We start from the raw sequence: 15665 nt of genomic DNA on the forward strand, positions 1-15665 counted from the left end.
GGCGTGGCCTCCCGCGAGCAGAGAAGGGTGAGGCGGCATGGGGGGCGGGGCCTTCCGCGAGCAGGGACGCTGCCGTGGTAGCGGCTGCGGTGCGCGAAAGCTCCTTTCCGAAGCCGGTGAGTGGCGGTTGCTCCTGAGGGGAACGAGATGATGAGGGGGGAGGGTAGAAAGAGAGCGCGGGGTGCTGCCTTCAGGTTGGTTACCTCAGCGCGCCTGAGGGCGACTTGCCCGGATGGAAGCGGGAGCAGGCGAAGCGAGGGAGCCGTTGTCTCACTGAGGGGGCTCATTGCCGTGGTCGGGAATGCAAGGCGGCGGGGCGACGGCGGTGGTGGAGAAACGTGGCTGCCCAGTACCATCTTCGCCTCGCCGTTCTGAGGCGCTGCGGCTCGGCCGGGGTGGAGGCGGCTCGGGCGGGCGAAGCGAGCGTGACCACCCGCTCTTTCTCTCCAGGCCTCTGCCTGCCCGTCCTTGCCGCAGCATGTCAGTCAGAGAGCCCCCCTCGCCTGTTTCGCGCCGCCGCCGCCGCCGCCGCTGCTGCGGGGGGCGAATGAGGCCGTGAGCAGGTGCCCACCGTGGCGGGCGGAGGCGCATCCATCGACGCCACCGTCCCTTTGGCTTCTCGGGCTCGCGTCATACCAGGGATGCTGGGAGTCGGGCAGGGTGGGAATGCGAAGCGAGGGTCTTTTTCAGCCCCTCCAAACCTTGGGGGGGGGGGGAGTCTTCTGAGCTTAGCAGATATCGCCTGCCTCTCTTCTTCTGAAGCTACTTCGCTTCCACAGCATTGGAGGTAAAGGTGATGGGCGTAGACGGCGGTCACTCAGGGACCGCGACGCTTCAAGTGCTGGGAAAGAGTACCGTGCTCGTGTAGCCAAGCCTGGCCTTGCCAGTTCGCCACAGTCCAGTGTATTGATACTGATGATGCCCACAGAGTGAGAAGGGGGACGTGCGGGCCTAGTGCCATGTTTGCTGTGGCTTGTGGCTCTCATTGTGGAAAAGTAAAAAAGAATAAAAAGCTCCTGCTGGTTTATTTTCTTTTTAAACCTTGGCACCTGCTTCTACCAATAGAAGTATGAATTCTTTTCCCTGTGTCTCTTAGAAGGTGTTCAGTTTCAGCTGCTTTTGTGTGGTTCAGGGAGGGGTTATATTCAACACTTGGAAGATTATTATTAGAACCCAATGTATTTAGCTTAGAGATGGATTCTTTCGGTTTTGTAATTTGAGGCGCACATAGAAATCTGCAGTTGATATTCACTGCTTTACAAACTGCGACTTTGCTTTCAGTTGACAATTAGGGTGTCATGCTATTGCATAATTATTATTTGCTTGTTGGGTGGTGTATAATAGGCTATTGTGAAATCCAGCCCATGTCACAGGGCTGTATTCCTAAAATATGAATGATATGCTTTTTTTTTTGTATATATGATTCCTATGAAATAGGAGCACTACACCATGGAACATTTGCATACTCTAATTACTTGGATCCCTCTCTTCTTAGCATTGCCATAATTTCCAAAGGTGATATGCAAAATGGCCCCTCCCTCTCCAGTACTTGTCCCGAAAATCTTAAAATGAAGCCTGAAATAAGGAGGAACAGATGGATGTGACAAATGGTTGAAAGAAACACAAGGGGAGAGCATGATAGTACAGAACAAGAGAAACAGCTGTCATAACACACCAGCTGCTGAACCATTCTTGAGCATTCTGTAAGCATCATGGTTGCTTTTAAACTGTATGTATGTATACACACACACAGAATTAGACAAAATAAGTGATTTCATCTACACTCAGATGTCACAAATGAATGCCAAAATGAAACTATGCCCCTTGCTTTTTAGTATCAAGTAATAAAATTCAGTCCTACATAAAATAAAAATGACAAGGTTGCAGCCTCCTACTCTAGCTCTTTAATCTGAAGCTTTTTTTTAAGTGGTAGGAGTGTTCTTTCTATCCATGCACCTAATACTTGCAAGCTATGTGGGGGCTATTGGTGATGCCCCTGTTAATCACCGTAGCCTAGTGTGAATGATCATGGGGCATCATATGATCATGGGGCATCCAGAAAGTATAAAACAATGCAGATACTTAAGAATCTTAGAGTTGGAAAGGACCCTGAGAATCCCCTTCAATACAGGAACCTCACTCAACATGTGGTCCCCCATTAAGTTTGAAACCATATCAGACTGCTTAGCTTTGCAAGTGTGCTAGCAGTTTCATTGCTGCACCACTAAGAACATGAATCATTCCCAAAATATAATATTGATTGTCCTTGAATCTTCTCACCACACTTGCCATCCTCTCCTGCCACACCAGCATGATGCTTCACACCCTTTGAGAACCAATGGCTTAGTGTCTCACCTCTGCTTCTAGCTTTCTGCTGCAGCCAACGAAGAATATGCTTTCTAGACAAGCTCTTGGTCTCCTGAAGTCAAGAAACAAATGGGTTGAGCTGCTTGTAAAACAACTCATCTGTAATATCTACAATAAAGAAAGACTGTCTTTTCTGGCAGCGCATACAGTACTTTTATTCTAAACATGGACTTGGTAAAACCAATGAGGGGAGTGGGCAGTCTAGCAATTGTCACTAGACAGAAGGGAGATTGTACCTTTTGTCTTCCATAAAGAGCACACAACAAGGAGAAGAACATCCTAGGCTCAGTATTCAGGGAATGAGCAGCTGCAAGGACCTTATTTCCCACCTCAGTTCCAAAAGACCACCTCAAAAGTTTTATGCTCATAGGGATGGAGGGACTGATAAAACAATTAAGGAACCAAGGACCTCTGAGTAGTTGCATCACCTTAATCTTAGCAAGAACACCAACAGATTAATCTAACTTCCAGCTGCCTGTTAAAAGTGTACTCATTGCTTTCCCACTATCAAACTGATAGCTGTCATAATTCACTCTTCAGCCTTGTGGGTCTGTTGTTTTAGATTGAAAGTCTGTTTCAGTTTGATTTATGGATAGCAACTATTTAATGGAGGCTTTTTAGAAATAATAATTGGAGAACGAATGAAGTAGAGGTCTTTCTTTGGGCAGAGTTTTGTATATTCTGGGCTCCAAAAATCCAAATATTTCATACTTACACTCAATTAATGTATACTAAGAAAAACAGAATTTAGTTTTGAGTTTTTGTTAAACATGACTTAAAACACGATCCTAAGCATGTTTATCCATTAGTAAATGCAGGGAAATGTACCTTGCAGTATTGCCCTCACAGTGTGTTACACAAGTATTCAGGTTTTTATAGGGTTGCCAAACTTTTTTGGGAAATCCAGCCACCTGAGTTGTGCCATATGGGTCTCCCTTTCTATTCTGGGTGTTAATTTCCTTGCCTTATTCACATTTATAAATAAAAAATGGATGGTTGTACTCTTTAAGATATTGGGGACTACTAGAACTTGGTTTCTGAAAAATGAGATGGGCATAGTTCGGTGGAAGAGTACATACTGTGTGGCATTTCAAGGTGGGATTAGAAAAGGCCTGTGTTTGAAACCCTGAAGGGTTGCTATCAGTGTAGAACATGGGTAGGCAAAGTAAGGCCCGGGGCTGGATCTGACCGAATCGACTTCTAAATCCAGCCCTCAGACAGTCTGGGAATCAGCATGTTTTTACATGAGTAGAATGTGTCCTTTTATTTAAAATGCATCTCTGGGTTATTTGTGGGGCATAGGAATTTGTTCATCCCCCCCCCCCCAATATAGTCCGGCCCCCCACAAGGTCTGAGCGACAGTGGACCGGCCCCCTGCTGAAAAAGTTTGCTGACCTCTGGTGTAGACAATATTGTACTAAATGAACCCATGGTTTGATTCACTATAAGGCAGTTTCTTATGTTTCTGTGACTTGTATCACATGTGCAAAGCTTAGAAAGGCACCATGTTGGCTACCTCTGGCTTAGGCACAGCAGTGTCTAAGCCAGAGGTAGCCAACATAATTCCCTCCAGATGTTACTGGACTCCTGTTCCCTTCTTGCCTGCCTACCACGAGTAAAATAAACAAGTTCATAGTGAATATACAGTGGTACCTCAGTCTATGAACAGTCCTGTTAATGAACTATTCGGGCAACAAACTCCGCAAAACCGGAAGTAGGTGTTCTGGTTAACGAACTTTACCCCGGAAGACAAATGGAAGCCGAATAGTGGAAGGGCACCGGTGGCAGGAGGGAAAGCACACCTCGGTTTAAGAATGCTTTGGTTTAAGAACAGACTTCCGGAACGAATTAAGTTTGTCGACCGAGATACCACTGTACTTTGGATTCTCATATTTATTTTTGTTAAGGTGATTTCAGTTAAAAGAATTAAAGTGATACAGAAAAAAGAAGGAAAAGTGAGAGGGATTCTAGCCTTATGTCTGCATCCTTGAAATTTAAATTCATTGGGCTGGATCCAGACTAAGTCAGATGAACTATGACAAATATGTCAGGACTGATTTGTTCCATTGATTTGAATAGCAGATACTCAGTTCACTTAGTCTGGGTTCCCCTCATAGTTTTCTTGTCTCAAGACAATTCTCATCTCTTTCTTGAGATGGTAAGCACTGGAGTATATTGAAATCAAGGCTGAAGGTTGTATCTAAAGCAGTGCCAGCAGAGATTTGCTGGTGTAGTGATATTTCCATTTCGTTTTTTTTCTTTGTGTTCCACCCAAAATATTCTCCAGAGGGTTCCCTTTGGAGCTGATTTTGAGGGCACATGTAGTACAAGTTCTGTTCTGCTACTGCAAGTCTCTTATGCTAACAGAATGGAAGCATTGGATACCACTCTATATTGGCAGATTTCTTGGAGGAATTAATCTGTACTGTAATCTGTGTAGCTATCAGCTTGTTGGGCTTCCAAGACTTTAGGATAATTCTTTCAAACTAGTTTTTAAAGCCATATATTTACATCAGATTATGAAATAATCACTACCGTAAGTCAATCAAAATAGTAACTGGGTTGCTAAATCTGAATGTGTAATCAATAGAAGATGGCTAGCTTTCTGTAGTGAGAGAGCTGCACATAAATCCTTACTTCATGCCTAATAAATTAAGTCAGATTTGTTAAATGTTAAATAAATCTAATTCTTGCTGTAGTTCTCCTTTCATAGCAATTCTCAGGTTGGAGAAATTTCAGGGTTTTTCATGTACTGACTTTCCATAATGGCGTGTTTATTTTATTTCTATCTGTTGCAAAGGCACAGAAAATGAATGCAGTTTAAATTGCTGCACCATGAAATAGTTCTTTGCAGTATTTAAGAACCTTCTCTGCCTGTTTCCAATGTTAAGCATTCTTATGTTTCTAGGAATGAGACATTGCTTTCACTGAGACATTATGCTAGTGTTGAAATTGCCTGTACTGTGGATTCAGGCCAGTGAATACATGTACACATTTCTAGAATTGCCTAACATATTAGGAACCTAAACTTCAGACTAGATTTCATCTTTGTCTTCAGTCTTTACTGTATTAGTGTTTGCCTTTGTACCAAATCAGCATTCAAAAATACCAGAGATGGGGAAATTGTGGCCCACTTTATGTTGTTAGATTCTAACTCTCCATAGCCCAGGAAACTTTCTCCCCCTTTCCACACAGCATTTCAACAAACTTTTCTTTGAATACATGCTCCACTTCTCAACACCATGGAACGTGTTTCCTGGCAGGTTTGCAACTAGCAGGAGGGTGAGCAAAGATTTTTTTCTGTAGCAAGGCTGCTGCCCTGCAGCAAAACCTCTTCTCTGCATCATACATACACACTCCTGCTTGTTTCATGAGTATGGAAATCATTATTTTAGTAGTCTTTTCCACTAAGCCAGTAAAGATGTATGCCTGTTTGTTTGTTTATTGCTATTTTCTCTTAGATATTAGATAATTGTTGTTTTGTATATTTACTTCTATAAGTAACTTTAAGTATTGCATGTTGTTGTTGTTGTTATTATTAAATTTATTATCCACCCTTCACCAGCAGGTCTCAGGGTGGGTTACAACAGTTTAAAATTCAGTATTAAAAACAGTTAAAATTAATTACAGTCACAGAAATAGGGTGGGTTTTGAAAACACCATCTCATGTTTCAAAGGCCAGTGTAAATATTTGCTGAAAGCTGTATAGTGAAGGGACCACACACATCTCAATTTAGGGACTGCCGCAGAGAATGCATTCTTCTGGGCCACCTCGTTTCCAAATATCTAGGTTTGGTAACTACCAAGTGGGCCCTCTCTTCTGATCTTAACATCCAAGGAGGTCTGTAGAGAAGGAAGCAGTCTCACAAATTCAGGGCTTTAAACAGTAACCAAAGAACCTTGAATTGGGCTTTGAAATGAACTGCCAGCCAGTGCAGCTGTTTTAGAACAAGGGTTATACGAATTCTAACAGTGGGAATTCTAAGAAATGTGTGTAGGATTGACATGTATTAGTTGGTGTTAAAAAATTATTACAAGTTATGCTGTTAGGCAAGAGCTGGGGATACAAGTCTAGGACCCCACTCAGCAAAATTAGAGATGTAGTATGTCAGTAACACCAAGGCTCCCTTGGGCCTGGCATATCCTGAAGTATTTGAAATTATAGAAACTCATCTAAAGAGCAGGCTCTTGTGAGTCTGTTTAGTCAAGAGACTAAAATTACCTAACTAAACCATGAATATATGCAATTAATTGTATTATGGCACTCATTGCCACAGAATGTGATTGAAATGAGGCTCTGGTAAATTGGCAAGAGGGTTGTTCTCTGGCACATAATTGAGTTCTGAATATTTCCTCTTGATAATAAAATGTGTGCGTTCTCTACTTTGAAAAAAGATCATAATTCTATATCAATTCTATAATTCTGTGGCCAGAATGAATTACAGAATTTAATGTCTTTCTGCTTATTTTCAATAACGTATTCTGTTTCCAACATTTATGAGATGAGGAAGGAGCTTGTAGGACACTGAAGCCCTGTTGCTGCCCCCTGTCAACAGTTTATGGTATTTAACCTTGCAACAACTCTACCTCTAGCCTACCATTAATATTTTGTAAGGGCTAGGAATGGGCTTTTCTAAAATTTGAACTTGAGAATCTCAGTATGCTAGATTCTCTGTTTAAATATAATCTTCAAGAGCATATGTGTTATACATCCTGCTCAGGTAAAATTATTTTTCTGTCCTCCTCTATAATGAAATAACAGCATTCAAGTGAGAATTTGGCACCTAGCACAAAGTTAGATGTTTCATAAATAACAGCTGGGGCTGAGGACTCTCATAGTTGGTCATGGTGCTGATCATATATGGCATTACTTATATTCTATATAAAATGCATTGTCTCAAAGCACCCATTTCTATGTTTCAGTTCCTGTGTCAATCACAATTCTCCACCCAACTGCTTTAATTAGTTCTTCCCCAACTGATTGTATTTGAATTGTCTTGCAGTATTGGGAAGATCTTACTTGTCACCTCTGGGTTTTGATCCTGGCCTCATTTAAGTGGTTTAAGCAAGAGATTGGCATTGCATTGCAGCCCTTATGGGATGATATAGTTATGCTGATTATTTTGTCACCATTTGATTTCCCCAGTGTGTTGTGTTTTCTTTAGTACTGTCTTTTGTGAACAGTTCCCACCTTTCAATTCTAATTCTTTCTGGTAAGGGAGTGTTAATGAAGCATTGAGTCACACATGTGCTGCTCTGCAGCTGTATTTATGCTTGATTCCCCCCCCCCCCCATTTGAAACTTTTCACTGGTTCTATTTCAGTTTGGAGAGCATAAGTACTGTGTCTTCTGATCATTATGTTGACTCTGGCCTGGCTTTGATGAAACAATGCTGTTTGCCATGACACTGAAACACTATTTTCCATACCTGCCTGGGTCGTAAGATCTTCAGTTGAGACTCTTTTCCTATGTATTCACAAACAAGAGAGTATTTCCTGTTGTAATATCCCAGCTTTGGAATACTTTCCCCTAAGAGGTATGACTGGCACCAGTCAAGAATGTGTATACATTCTTTTTGTATACACAGAAAGCCAAGCAGAAATCTGTCTCACCTCTGAATGGATATTAATGGGCAGAGCAAAAGGTTTGTGGGTTGTATGATGAAATATATTGAATTACACTGCTAGGTGGTATAAAAGCCATAGCTGTAAATTAATACTAAAGGGTTACTAAGCATGCTTATTCTGGAAACACTTGACTTTTAGAATTGGACACTTGATTTAAATGGATTCACCCATTCATTTACAGTTTGATATGCCCTAATCCACCAAGCTGTGGGGGCATTCTCTAAATTATAATGATAATTCTTTTGATAAGAATTAGTTTTGTATTTCCCGATCCATGGAAATAATATGCTTTTGAGGTGGCTAAAACTGGATTGGTGGAATCATTTATATAGTTAGATAATCTTTGCACAAAGGTTGAATAGTTGCAGTATCCCCACATGTTTGTAATCTAATACAGTTTGAGGTCTCACACTATGCTTTCGTGAATTGTAGAGCAATGGTATTATGGTAGTGGAAAATACTGTAAGACGAGGATAGTGGGTGGTGAAATTACAGTCTTAGTAGGGGCTACGGTTATGTAAGTCCAGGTTCCCAAAGAATGTATGGCAATAGAGCTGAACAAATAACATTGTACCTAAACTTTGCTAGTTCAGCCATGAAATACTACATTGCAGAAGTATTGCTTTGAAGTCCTAGATATTATCTTTGCTTAATAACAGTTGCTGCCCTCAGTATCACTGAGCTCTGAATTAGTTGTTGCTAAAGTGCAAATTATCATGATCTAATTATGTTTATGAGCAGACAGATAGTCCTGCTCATATTCTTCTTTCCACACTTCCTTTTACCAGTGTTTTGTAACAGTGGTTTTGAAACTTAAAACACATTATTTATTTAATTTAAAATAATTTATATTTGTCCTCCTGGGGAGGTCAGAGCAGCATACATTAAAAACAGTAAAACAATCTTATAGCCAGTGCCAAAACTCATGGCCATTGTACCTTTTCATTGTAGTTATTTTCCTGAATGTTAGCTCCCTTACCTTGACAGATAGCAGTTTCTTCTCTAGCACAATTCATAAATAGCATTGCATTCCTTCTGTTTAATTAAAAAAACAAAACACCTCACCCCTACTTTGCACTGCCCAAGCTGTTCAACTCTAGGGATTTTTCAGGCAGTTACTTAAAGAAATTACAGCAAAATATTGCATACCCTCAATAGGATTATTTCTAAAGTAAAGTGGGGAACAATGCTTTCTTTCTTACGCCATTCATTAATATAAAAAGCAATATCTTTAGAATATATTTCTCTGTAATTATCCACATAAGATCTGCAGCTAAAGTAGTCAGTTGCTTATAAAGGGGTGTTTTGTAATGGTTTATTATTAGTATCTGGAATTAGCAGTGAGAGCTTTTTCAGCCATGCTTTCCATCCAGTACTCCTCAATTAAAAAATAAAACGCATGACTGTGACAATGGGTAGATTCTTTGGCACCAAGACTGACTGGGAGACTAAGTTGTTCTTAAAACCAAGTATTCTGATTTAGCTGGCTGGAATATGAGGCGATAGGGTGTTGTTCAAACTGCTGAAGAGTAAATGTTGGCTGCGTCCCTACTTAGCATGCATCTGCAACCATGGATGAAGGAATGTTTAAGTTCTGAAGTGTCTCAGACTTCAGCTAGTGTCAAAAACGTCAGCACTGAAAACTGACAAGCATAAAATCTGTTAGCCAGTAGAGATTGCCTAGAAGGCTAGATCATTTGGACATTGTTCAGCAACCCCAAAGCAGCTTTGGTAGGTAGAGCAAGCATGCATGACGAGGGAGCAAGACTGATGGTAGTAGAGTGCAGTTTCTTTTCTTAACAAGTATCTGACTCTCTTTGGAGTTTTGAAGAATTAATAAAAAATTATTGCCATCTGAAAATTAACTTGCTATTTTATTTGAGGGTATGGTTGTAAACTCTTAGCAACTCATTTTAGTTTCTCTTATTATTTTACTTATTGTCTGAGGCCTTTACCCCCAAAGCCTTGACTTTTATTTCTATATTGCTGAACTGATCAACAGAGAGTTCCAGTTGTGTGGAGCCCATGCACTGTGGAGTGGGATTGTACCTGCTATCTCTGACCACTAGGGATGCCTGATAGCCACACATTGAAGATAATGTTGGAAAAAGGCCTATGCACATACTCCAGTATGCACAGGGCTGGTATAAATTATGGCTGAACGCACACTTTGATTCTGAGGGGTAGCAGTCATGTGGATTGGGTCTTGTGAGTACTAGATTCTGTACTTTCAGCATTATTACTATTTTGAGTCAGATGGCTGTACATATGAGCTGAGAGGCCAGTGGACATTGTGTGGGTTTGACACACTTTTATGACTCCTTTTATTTTTTTGTTTTCTGATAGAAACAATTAAAGCCAGTTTTGAATCTAACAGCCACCAGATTTTTGAAATTCATTGTATATATTCAGTAGGGAGAAATATTTTGTCTCTCTGAGTTTCAGCATCATGTTAAGCATTTTGGTGGGCAGATGCCTAGAATATTTCAAGCCCTGCACATGTTCATGTCTTTGCATGCAGTCAAGAGTGTGTGCCGTTAATTGGTGTCTTGGCTAGAAGAGCCAGTTGAGCACTCTTCTTGGTTTTTTGCTTGCTCATTCCAAGACTTGCCTGCATTGAGAGAACATGTTCTGTTCTTGCTATGTACATTAGAGAGAAATCTACAGTTCACAAATGCTTAATGCCACATTTGGACTGCTAAGCCTTGGTCTGTCATTGTGACAAGCATTGTTCATGTGGTCTCTTCTCCTTGTTCACTAGTGTTGACTTGGAGATCTTCCTTTGTTTTGGATTACATGCAGAATGGGGAACTTTGTTTTAAAGAAACAGGATATCTGCACCAAAGCTGGTGCACAGTGGCAGGACTCTCAGTCCTGTTGAAGTTAGAAACTTCACAAACTGTCTTCCATGGATTATGAAGTTAGGAATATTATGTCTGAACCAGCCCCTTAGTATGTGTCTTGCTGAGGCATTAAAAGCATGTTAATACATTGTTTGTTCTGTTAAAACTTTAAGTGAACTGTAACACCCTATTGTTACCAGTCCTCAAGGAAAATTTGTGTGAACAAATATGTTTTGACAGAGAATGCTAATCTGTGTTAGTAACACAGTGTACTTTCCTAATATAGACAGTCCCCCACTGCTGCTGCTTCCCAGCAGCTCTTTTCAGAGTTCTCATTTGCAACCTGTATGGCACCATAGAGAATTCTCCACAGTGTTTCTGGCATGGAGCATCACGGTGCTCCTTTGTATTTGCTTTTTACTCATTAAACATATTTTAATCAGGGTGGCCTTCCACAAATACTGTGGAGCAAGAATTGACTACAGTTTCCCCACCTAGGCTTAGAAGTCACATTATCTTGCATGAACAACATATGTGTCTCTTTTTCCTCTGCTGGTGAGGAAATGTGCATGCCTGAATCCACCATAGTGGCTCTGGAGACCTGCAGATAGTACAGGATTTTTTCCTGCAATAATCTGGGCACAGTTCCATGTGAACAGACCACTGTTGTACATCATCTGTTCCCTCAGTGTGGGTAACAGAAGATCACAATCTGGTCTGTGAATACTGCATCCAGATAATTTTGAATCCAAATTCATCGCCTGCCACAAGAATTCAAACTAAAAATACCATTAGCAGTGCTATTAAATAATTAAGAGTAATCATGCTGCATTCATACAATGAAATGGTTTCATAGCCCCACAGCACAGCCTGATGGCACCTGGTGTAGCTCTGTTTCTAAAGCTAAGTAAATTGAAGCCAAGCTGGTCCTTGGTTGGAGACTAACTTGGAACCCCATGTACTCTGCTCTGAACTCATGTTGGACATACGCTAATTGCATATGAATAAAAATAAATGTGAAGTACCGTACTTGAAGAACTTTCTGTGGAGTCAGCAGCACCTTGTAGCATCTGACTCTTCATACAGCTTCCTGTGTGCATGATCAGCTTAAGTGTAGACCTTCTACTCTGTAATGCACACCATTTTAGCAGAACACTAGCAGCTATGTGTTCTGAAATTCAGTATAGGTAAAGGTAAAGGTACCCCTGCCCGTACAGGCCAGTCTTGACAGACTCTAGGGTTGTGTGCCCATCTCACTCAAGAGGCCGGGGGCAGCGCTGTCCGGAGACACTTCGGGTCACGTGGCCAGCGTGACAAGCTGCATCTGGCGAGCCAGAGCCGCACACGGAAACACAGTTTTACCTTCCCGCTAGTAAGCGGTCCCTATTTATCTACTTGCACCCGGGAGTGCTTTCAAACTGCTAGGTTGGCAGGCGCTGGGACGGAACAACGGGAGCGCACCCCGCCGCGGGGATTCGAACCGCCGACCTTTCAATCGGCAAGCCCTAGGCGCTGAGGCTTTTACCCACAGCGCCACCCGCGTCAAATTTTCTGAAGTAATATTTATTTCTGTGATCTGTTAATGATTTAGAAATGCATAAGGACATTTTTTTTTGCCACTCTGAACATGCTTAATGCACTCAGACTTCTAGGGATATTTCCCCTTTTTATTTTAAATAAGTTTTATAAAGAAGATACTGGTTGGGCCAGTTACTGGAAAATATATGCTTTGAATTCTGGGGAGATATACTTGTTGCCCTCCAGTGGTTAGTTGAATATTAACACATGTTTGGACATGGGCATGCATACCTGTACCTTCTAAAACTAATATGTTAACCCTGAAGCAAGCATATTTGCCTTTTTCAGCTCACTTGCATTTAGCATGGTGTGGCTGCCTTATCTGAAGGATTCTAAACTAAATAATTTGTAAAGTTTAAAACAGGTCCAGTCATTCTATTTAGTACTCTCTTGGCACAGCAACCTTTCAGGACATTGCTGAAGATGGCCGTAGAAGCTGAATGCATGTTACTCATTAACTTCTCCAATAATTGCACGATGTTGAGAGTGTGAGGTGGAAATTGGCTAATTGGCAGGATCAGCACTTTTGCTGATTTCTGGAAATCTAATAGTTAAACTACATCAGCAGAATCTGACTGGAAACAGAACTGCTACCTGGTGTGTAATTGGAGCTTTTTGAATATAAAAGTGCATGCTACAGTGCTGGGAGTTGACCTTCTATTTTTATTTGTTACACGAGCACAATCTGTAAGCATGTAGCCAACACTAATATCTTACAGCATCTCTCTTTCCATGAGTTCTAGACAAGATAAGCATTATAGTTCCTTGTGTGAGTTATTTCCCAACGAGGGGGTGGCTGTGGGGTCTTGACATGCAAATCTGCTCCACTTCTCAGTGGGGAGGAGTTGCGGTGGATTGCGTGGCCACCCACTCCCCACTGGGGGCGGGGGACTTTGTCCCCCATTGTCCAGGGGATCCCGGCTATGTCAGAGCCCAGCCAGCCAATCCACTGGCCGGGGGGGCGTGGTCGGGTCTGTTTAAGCTGAGGCGCAAGCCGGAGGGCTTCCTCTTTGGCTCGCTTCCTCAATCACCTGCCCTCCCTCCCTATTTTGCAGGTTTTAGGCACTGGCCTTGCTATGGACCTTGGTTGTTTGCCATTAAGGGGCCTGGTAGGAATTTTTCTACATGGCAAATTGGCACTGGCCATTTGGTTTTCACCTACCTCGTAGCAATCGTCACAACTTTGTTAGGGTTGCAGTTAGGCATTGTATGACCTTGTGGTGGGGGAGGGGAGGTATGGCCATCACCTGCCCCTCCAAGCTTAAGGGTATTCCGTTAAAGGAATCCGGGGGTGTTGATCTTGTCCGAAGCCCGGGTCAGGGGCTAGGGCCATGACACGACCCTGGCGGAAACACCAAGGGGAGCACGAGTTGATATGCATCGACAGGGCTCCCCCTTCCGGTGGTTTACCCTTGCCGGACTTCCTGCTCATTGGGCAGGAGTCAGAAATAGTCAGGTCCATTCAATGCCTAAGCCAATACAGCTCACATTCTGTAATCAATAAAGTTGAGGGAGTGGCTACAGGATCTTGGCACGCAAGCCCTACTGTCTCTTCCATCTTGCTGTTTTATGATAATGATATATATACTTCAACCTATGATCGTCATCAAGCTTTTGAGTTATCCTTTGGCAAACATTACAATGGGGAATCCTGAGAATGTCACCACACAGTGGTACCTCGGGTTACATACGCTACAGGTTACATACGCTTCAGGTTACTGACTCCACTAACCCAGAAATATTACCTCGGGTTAAGAACTTTGCTTCAGGATGAGAACAGAAATCGTGTAGTGGCGGCGCAGCGGCAGCAGGAGGCCCCAATAGCTAAAGTGGTGCTTCAGGTTAAGAACAGTTTCAGGTTAAGAACAGACCTCCAGAACGAATTAACCCAAGGTACCACTGTACTGCTATTTCTCATTGCCCCAGATCCCAAAGTTGATCAGCATGTAAAGCTCACTTTGCCTCTCTTAGTGCTTTTAGCCTTCCCAGCCTCTTCCAAACAATGGAAGGTATCCATTCAAAATTATGTTGGCTAGGCCAGAGTTCAGCTATGTTAGATTAGTTTTACTTCTTTAAGCATCTCAGTGTAAGCTTTGCTTTTTGGGTGGAAGTCTAAAGATGTGGGGATAATGACTATTTTACACAATTAAACTATTTCCAGGGGTGGGCAACAGTTATCCTTATGAGTAGTTTTCACACCTGTGATGAGAACAAATGTCAGAGGATATTCAACCTCTAGATGCTGTTCCTGAGATGGTAGAATCTGAGAACAGCCTCTTGATTTACAGTTAAGCACATCTGTATGAGAAATGCTCTCACAAATGGATTTAAAATAACACAGGACTTAAAAGACTTAAGATGAGAAAAACTCTGTAAGATAATGTCATCTAATGAGCCCTGCAGACATAACATAATGGAGCCTTATAAGTCCAGTAATTTACTTCTTCAAATATTAACAGTAAGGAAGTTTTAAACCCAACATTCAAAAACTTTATTTATGTTCCTTGGAGTGAAATTAGCACTGTCATTTTAGCAAATAACAGAAAGAGCAGAGAAATGATTCTTATGTCAGTTTTGAAGGATTTCTTTTGAGATAAGTCCACCTGTTCATTTGATAACTGTAACTGTACAAAACCAAATTCTTGAATATAATAAGCTTAACTAGTTTTAAGCTTTCTTTGCCATTTGTCACCACTGCATTGCTTGCTGACTACTAGGGTTGTTTTGTTCAAATTAATTGGTCTTCTATTCTTTTTAATTTCCCCAAAATAAATTTTACAGACGTGGTAACTTTTTATTTTCTTATTCACCAGTCATAATGGTATCTCACAACAACCCTGAATGGTAGGTTAGGTTGAGAAATGGTTATTGGCCCAAGGTTGCCCAGTTAGCTTCATGCCTGAGTGGGGATTTGAACCCTGGTCTCCCAGGTCCTAGTCCAGTACCCTGACCACTATACTACATTGGCTTTCAAAATTAGGAAAAGGTTTGCAGCTGATGGTAGAAGACTAGTTAAGGAGGTATATGGGGAGGTGCAGAGGGGGTTCAGAAGGAATGGTTTGGGGGTTGCTGCTCCCCCCAGTATCTACCTCTGAGGCAACTAACTTACACTACTTACATAGCAACATATGAAGCGGACTTATACTGAGTCACCGTTGGTTTGTTTAGCTCAGTATTGGCTATGTTGACTGATAGAGGCTCTCCAGGATTTCAGACAGGATTCTCTCCTAGCCCTAACAAGAGATGTAGG

General features: G+C 41.8%; 1 protein-coding gene across 11 annotated transcripts in view; it reads left to right on the forward strand.

The window, feature by feature from the left end:
• Window positions 1-15665, forward strand: part of PPFIA4 (PTPRF interacting protein alpha 4) — a 100025-nt gene continuing 84360 nt past the window's right edge. For 7 of the 11 annotated variants that reach the window (XM_083444234.1, XM_083444240.1, XM_083444241.1 and 4 more), the window contains exon 1: window positions 1-116. The gene's annotated coding sequence lies outside the window, so the exon portion shown is untranslated. Of the gene's footprint in view, window positions 117-5562; window positions 5650-15665 lie in introns of all 11 variants that reach the window. The other 4 variants (XM_083444239.1, XM_083444243.1, XM_083444245.1 and 1 more) reach the window with 1 other exon arrangement.

The sequence above is a fragment of the Podarcis tiliguerta genome, assembly GCF_965153285.1.
Source record: "Podarcis tiliguerta genome assembly, chromosome: 6".
In the NCBI taxonomy this organism is placed as follows: domain Eukaryota; kingdom Metazoa; phylum Chordata; class Lepidosauria; order Squamata; family Lacertidae; genus Podarcis; species Podarcis tiliguerta.